Genomic DNA, 8,358 nt, shown 5'->3' with positions numbered 1-8,358 from the left:
TGGATATAGCACTATGGGTGGAATAGAATATAATGATGGGGGTTGTGTGGAGAAGACAAAAAGGAGAAAGTCTCACATCAACGAGGCTAATTAATGGGCTAGGGAGATGCCCATCAATTGATGTTAATGCGAGGAGTAGGGATTGCCATGCAACGGATGCACTAGAGCTATAAATGTATGAAAGCTCAACAAAAGAAACTAGTGGGTGTGCATCCAACTTGCTTGCTCACGAAGACCTAGGGCATTTGAGGAAGCCCGTCATTGGAATATACAAGCCAAGTTCTATAATGAAAGATTCCCACTAGTATATGAAAGTGACAACATATGAGACTCTCTATATGAAGAACATGGTGCTACTTTGAAGAACAATATATGAGACTCGCTATATCATGGTGCTACTTTGAAGCACAAGTGTGGAAAAAAGGATAGTAGCATTGCCCCTTTTTATTTTTATTATTATTATTTTTGGCCTTTTTATGGCCTTTTTTTTGGGACAATGCTCTATTAATGATGATCATCACACTTCTATTTATTTAGAACTCAATGATACAACTCGATACTAGAACAAAGTATGACTCTATATAAATGCCTCTGGCTGTGTACCGGGATGTGCAATGATGCATGAGTAACATCTATGAAAGAATTATGAACGATGGCTTTGCCACAAATACTATGTCAACATGATCATGCTAAGCAATATGACAATGATGAAGCGTGTCATAATAAACGGAACGGTGGAAAGTTGCATGGCAATATATCTCGGAATGGCTATGGAAATGCCATAATAGGTAGGTATGGTGGCTGTTTTGAGGAAGATATAAGGAGGTTTATGTGTGATAGAGCATATCATATCACGGGGTTTGGATGCACCGGCGAAGTTTGCGCCAACTCTCAATGTGAGAAAGGGCAATGCACGGTGCCGAAGAGGCTAGCAAGGATGGAAGGGTTAGAGTGCGTATAATCCATGGACTCAACATTAGTCATAAAGAACTCACATACTTATTGCAAAAATCTACAAGTCATCAAAAACCTCGGCACGATGCGCATGCTCCTAGGGGGATAGATTGGTAGGAAAAGACCATCGCTCGTCCCCGACCGCCACTCATAAGGAGGACAATCAAATAACACCTCATGTTTCAAATTTGTTACATAACGTTTACCATACGTGCATGCTACGAGACTTGCAAACTTCAACACAAGCATTTCTCAATTTCACAACTACTCAACTAGCATGACTTTGATATTATTACCTCCATATCTCAAAACAATTATCAAGTATCAAACTTCTCATAGTATTCAACACACTCATAAGAGAATTTTATTATTCTTGAATACCTAGCATATTAGGATTTTAAGAAAATTACCATGCTATTTAAGACTCTCAAAATAATATAAGTGAAGCATTAGAGTTCATCTATTTCTTCAAAATAAAACTACCACCATGCTCTAAAAGATATAAGTGAAGCACTAGAGCAAATGACAAACTACTCCGAAAGATATAAGTGAAGATCAATGAGTAATCGAATAATTATGCAACTATGTGAAGACTCTCTAACATTTAATAATTGCAGATCTTGGTTTTCTATTCAAACAGCAAGCAAAGCAAAATAAAATGGCATCTAAGAATAGCAAACATCATGTGAAGAAGCAAAAACTTAGGATCAACCGATACTAACCGATAATTGTTGAAGAAGAAAGGTGGGATGCCAACCGGGGCATCCCCAAGCTTAGACGCTTGAGACTTCTTGAAATATTATCTTGGGGTGCCTTGGGCATCCCCAAGCTTGAGCTTTTGTGTCTCCTTAATTCCTCTCATATCACGGTCTCCCTAAATCTCAAAAGCTTCATCCACACAAAACTCAACAAGGACTCGTGAGATAAGCTAGCATAAACCATTGCAAAAACCTTATCATACTCTACTGTAGGAAATCACTAAAATTATTATTCAACATTGCATACTAAATGCCTCTGCATATTTAATAGTCCTATCCTCAAATAGAATCATTAAAGAAGCAAACATATGCAAACAATGCAAACATAACAGCAATCTGCCTAAACAGGATAGTCTGTAAAGAATGCTGCAACATCCATACTTTCCTAGGTCCAAAAATTATGAAATAAAATTACCACTGTAGTAAATTTATCAGAGCTTAATATTCAAAAGGTTTCAACATTTTATCACATTCTCACTTTTCTAGGGAATTATTGCAACAACGGTAAACTTTCTGTTTTCAAACAGCAACATGTATACTTGTAACATAGGCATAGTAAAAGCTATTAATGCCACTTTTATTGAAATAAAATATAAAAACATTGTTCTAAATAACAGCAAGCAAATCCTAACAAAATAAATTGATGCTCCAAGCAAAACACATATCATGTGGCGAATAAAAATATAACTCCAAGTAAAGTTACCGATGAACGAAGACGAAAGAGGGGATGCCTTCCGGGGAATCCCCAAGCATAGGCTCTTGGTTATCCTTGAATATTACCTTGGGGTGCCATGGGAATCCCCAAGCTTAGGCTCTTTCCACTCCTTATTCCATAGTCCATCGAATCTTTACCCAAAACTTGAAAACTTCACAACACAAAACTTAACAGAAAACTCGTAAGCTCCGTTAGTATAAGAAAATAAATCACCACTTCAAGGTACTGTAATGAACTCATTATTTATTTATATTGGTGTTAAACCTACTGTATTCCAACTTCTCTATGGTTTATAAACTATTTTGCTAGCCATAGATTCATCAAAATAAGTAAACAACACATGAAAAACAGAATCTGTCAAAAACAGAACAGTCTGTAGTAATCTGGGTCAAACGTATACTTCTGTAACTCAAAAAATTCTCAAATAAATTTCTGGACCTGAGGAATTTATCTATTAATCATCTGAAAAAAGAATTAACTAAATATCACCCTACAAATAAAAATGGCAGCAGTTCTCGTGAGCGCTAAAGTTTCTGTTTTTTACAGCATGATCAACAAGACTTTCCCCAAGTCTTCCCAAAGGTTCTACTTGGCACAAACACTAATTAAACACATAAAACCACATCTAAACAGAGGATAGATGAATTATTTATTACTAAACAGGAGCAAAAAGCAAGGTACTAAAATAAAATTGGGTTGCCTCCCAACAAGCGCTATCGTTTAATGCCCCTAGCTAGGCATGATAATTTCAATGATGCTCACATGAAGGATAAGAATTGAAACATAAAGAGAGCATCATGAAGAATATGACTAGTACATTTAAGTCTAACATGCTTCCTATGCATAGGGATTTTGTGAGCAAACAACTTATGGGAACAAGAATCAACTTGCATAGGAAGGTAAAACAAGCATAACTTCAAAATTTTAAGCACATAGAGAGGAAACTTGATATTATTGCAATTCCTACATGCATATATTCCTCCCTCATAATAATTTTCAGTAGCATCATGAATGAATTCAACAATATAACCAGCACCTAAAGCATTCTTTTCAAGATCTACAAGCATAGAAAATTTACTACTCTCCACACAAGCAAAATTCTTCTCATGAATAATAGTGGGAGCAAACTCAACAAAATAACTATCATGTGATTGAAAATTAAGATCAAGATGACAAGTTTCATGGTTATTATTGTTCTTTAAAGCATACATGTCATCACAATAATCATCATAGATAGGAGGCATGCTTTCATCATAATAAATTTGCTCATCAAAACTTGGGGGACAGAAGATATCATCTTCATCAAACATAGCTTCCCCAAGCTTGTGGCTTTGCATATCATTAGCATCATGGATATTAAAGGAATTCATACTAACAACATTGCAATCATGCTCATCATTCAAATATTTAGTGCCAAACATTTTATAGATTTCTTCTTCTAGCACTTGAGCACAATTATCCTTTCCATCATACTCACGAAAGATATTAAAAAGGTGAAGCGTATGAGACAAACTCAATTCCATTTTTTATAGTTTTCTTATATAAACTAAACTAGTGATAAAACAAGAAATTAAAAGACTCGATTGCAAGATCTAAAGATATACCTTCAAGCGCTAGCCTCCCCGGGAACGGCACCAGAAAAGAGCTTGATGTCTACTACACAACCTTCTTCTTGTAGACGTTGTTGGGCCTCCAAGTGCAGAGGTTTGTAGGACAGTAGCAAATTTCCCTCAAGTGGATGACCTAAGGTTTATCAATCCGTAGGATGCGTAGGATGAAGATGGTCTCTCTCAAGCAACCCTGCAACCAAATAACAAAAAGTCTCTTGTGTCCCCAACAAACCCAGTACAATGGTAAATTATATAGGTGCACTAGTTCGGCGAAGAGATGGTGATACAAGTGGTATATGGATAGTAGATAATAGTATTTGTAATCTGAATTATAAAAACAGCAAGGTAAGGAATGATAAAAGTGAGCACAAACGGTATTGCAATGATAGGAAATAAGGCCTAGGGTTCATACTTTCGCTAGTGTAAGTTCCCTCAACAATACTAACATAATTGGATAACATAACTATCCCTCAACATGCAACAAAGAGTCACTCCAAAGTCACTAATAGCGGAGAACGAACGAAGAGATTATGGTAGGGTACGAAACCACCTCAAAGTTATTCTTTCCAATCAATCCGTTGGGCTATTCCTATAAGTGTCACAAACAGCCCTAGAGTTCGTACTAGAATAACACCTTAAGACAGAAATCAACCAAAACCCTAATGTCACCTAGATACTCCAATGTCACCTCAAGTATCCATGGGTATGATTATACGATATGCATCACACAATCTCAGATTCATCTATTCAACCAACACAAAGGACCTCAAAGAGTGCCCCAAAGTTTCCACCGGAGAATCACGACGAAAACGTGTGCCAACCCCTATGCATAGGTTCCCAATGTCACGAAACCCGCAAGTTGATCACCAAAACATACGTCAAGTGTTCTCAAATCTTTAAAGACTCAATCCAATAAGATAACTCCAAAGGGGAAACTCAATTCATTACGAGAGAGAAGAGGGGGAGGAGAAACATAGGATCCAACTATAATAGCAAAGCTCGCGATACATCAAGATCGTGCCGTCTCAAGAACATGAGAGAGAGAGAGAGATCAAACACATAGCTACTGGTACATATCCTCAGCCCCGAGGGAGAACTACTCCCTCCTCGTCATGGAGAGCGCCGGGATGATGAAGATGGCCACCGGTGAGGGATCCCCCCTCCGGCAGGGTGCCGGAATAGGGTCTCGATTGACTTTTGGTGGCTACGGAGGCTTCTGGCAGCGGAACTCCCGATCTATCTTGCGTTCTGGAAGTTTTAGGTCACGTGGGTATATATGGGTGCAGGGAGGACGCCGGAGGAGCCACGGGGGTCCCACGAGATAGGGGGCGCGCCCTGGGGGGCACACCCTCGTGAGCACCTCGTGTCTCCCCTGACGTGGGGTCCAAGTTCATCAGGTGTGTTTCCTTCCAAAAATAACTTCTCTAGTTGATTTCGTTCCGTTTCGACTCCGTCTGATATTCCTTTTCTTCGAAATACTGAAATAGGCATAAAACAGCAAATCTGGGCTGGGCCTCCGGTTAATAGGTTAGTCCCAAAAATAATATAAAAGTGGAAAATAAAGCCCAATATAGTCCAAAACAGTAGATAATATAGCATGGAGCAATCAAAAATTATAGATACGTTGGAGACGTATCAACTGTGGTTTAGCAAGAAACCTAAGCTGTCATTTCTTAAAGTTTGGGGTTGCAATGCTTATGTGAAAAAGTTTCAAACTGATAAGCTCGATCCCAAATCGGAGAAGTGCGTCTTCATAGGATACCCAAAAGAAATTGTTGGGTACACCTTCTATCACAAATCCGAAGGCAATATTTTTGTTGCTAAGAATGGATCCTTTCTAGAGAAGGAGTTTTCTCTTGAAAGAATTGAGTGGGAGGAAAGTAGAACTTGATGAGGTAGTTGTACCTTCCCTCAAGTTGGAGAGTAGTTCATCACAGAAATCAGTTCTAGTGATGCCTACATCAATTAGTGACGGAGTTAATGATGATGATCATGAAACTTTAGATCAAGTTACTATCGAACCTCGTAGCTCAACCAGAGCACATTCCGCACCAGAGTGGTATGGTAATCCTGTTCCAGAAGTCATGTTACTAGACCATGAGGAACCTGCGAACTATGAGGAAGCGATGATGAGCCCAGATTCCGCAAAATGGCTTAAGACCATGAAATCTAAGATACAATCCATGTATGAGAACAAAGTGTGGACTCTGGTGGACTTGCCCGATGATCAGCAAGCCATTGAGAATAAATGGATCTTGAAAAGGAAGACAGACGCTGATAGTAGTGTTACTATCTACAAAGCTCGACTTGTCGAAAAAGGGTTTTTGACAAGTTCAAGATGTTGACTGCGATGAGATTTTCTCACTCGTATCGATGCTTAAAGTCTGTCCGAATCATGTTAGAAATTGCCACATTTTATGAAATCTGACAAATGGATATCAAAACTGCATTCCTTAATAGATTTATTGAAGAAGAGTTGTATATGATACAACCAAAAGGTTTTGTCAATCCTAAAGGTGCTAACAAAATGTGCAAGCTCTAGCGATCCATCTATGGACTGGTGTAAGCATCTCGGAGTTGGAATATACGCTTTGATAAGTTGATCAACGCATATAGTTTTATACAGACTTGCGGTGAAGACTGTATTTACAAGAAAGTGAATGAGAGCGCTACAACCTTTCTGATAAGTACATGTGAATGACATATTGTTGATCGGAAATGATGTAGAATTTTCTAGAAAGCATAAAGGAGTGTTTGCAAGGAGTTTTTCAAAGAAAGACCTCGGTGAAGCTGCTTACATATTGAGCATCAAGATCTATAGAGATAGATCGAGACGCTTGATAAGTTTTTTCAATGAGTACATACCTTGACAAGATTTTGAAGTAGTTCAAAATGGAACAGTCAAAGAAGGAGTTCTTGCCTGTGTTGCAAGATGTGAAGTGGAGTAAAGACTCAAAACCCGACCACGGTAGAAAATAGAAAGAGAATGAAAAGTCATTCCCTATGCCTCAGTCATAGGTATGATATGTTGTGTACCAGACCTATTGTGTACCTCACCATGAGTTTGGCAAGAGGGTACAATAGTGATCCAGGAGTGGATTACTGGACAACGGTCAAAATATCCTTAGTGGAATAAGGACATGTTTCTCGATTATGGAGGTGACAAAAAGTTTGTCGTAAAGGGTTACGTCAATGCAAGCTTTGACACTAATCCGGATGACTCTAAGTCTCAATCTGGATACATATTGAAAGTGGGAGTGATTAGCTAGAGTAGCTCCATGCAAAGCATTGTAGACATAGAAAATTTGCAAAATACACATGGATCTGAGTGTGGCAGACCCATTGACTAAAATTCTCTCACAGGTAAAACATGATCACTCTTTGGGTGTTAATCACATAGCAATGTGAACTAAATTATTGACTCTATAGTAAACCCTTTGGGTATTAGTCACATGTAGATGTGAACTAATCACATAAAGATGTGAACTATTGGTGTTAACTCACATGACGATGTGAACTAGATTATTGACTCTAATGCAAGTGGGAGACTGAAGGAAATATGCCCTAGAGGCAATAATAAATTTGTTATTTATATTTCCTTATATTATGAAAAATGTTTATTATTCATGCTACAATTGTATTAACCGGAAACTTAGTACATGTCTGAGTACATAGACAAACAGAGTGTCACTAGTATGCCTCTACTTGACTAGCTCGTTAATCAAAGATGGTTAAGTTTCCTAGCCATAGACATGAGTTGTCATTTGATGAACAGGATCACATCATTAGCGAATGATGTGATTGACTTGACCCATCCGTTAGCTTAGCACTTTGATCGTTTAGTTTATTGCTATTGCTTTCTTCATGACTTATACATGCTCCTATATGACTATGAGATTATGCAACTCCCATATACCGGAGGAACACTTAGTGTGCTATCAAATGTCACAACGTAACCGGGTGATTATAAAGATGCTCTACAAGTGTCTCCGATGGTATTTGTTGAGTTGGCATAGATCGAGATTAGGATTTGTCACTTTGATTGTCGGAGAGGTATCTCTGGGCCCTCTTGGTAAGGCACATCACTATAAGCCTTGGAACCAATGTAACTAATGAGTTAGTTTCGGGATGATGCATTATGGAACGAGTAAAGAGACTTGCCGGTAACGAGATTGAACTAGGTATGATGATACCGATGATCGAATCTCGGGCAAGTAACATACCGATGACAAAGGGAACAACGTATGTTGTTATGCGGTTTGACCGATAAAGGTCTTCGTAGAATATGTACGAACCAATATGAGCATCCAGGTTCTGCTAT

This window comes from Triticum dicoccoides, chromosome 2A (assembly GCF_002162155.2).
Source record: "Triticum dicoccoides isolate Atlit2015 ecotype Zavitan chromosome 2A, WEW_v2.0, whole genome shotgun sequence".
Classification (NCBI taxonomy): Eukaryota; Viridiplantae; Streptophyta; class Magnoliopsida; order Poales; family Poaceae; genus Triticum; species Triticum dicoccoides.
Note: the sequence above shows the minus strand (reverse complement) of the source record.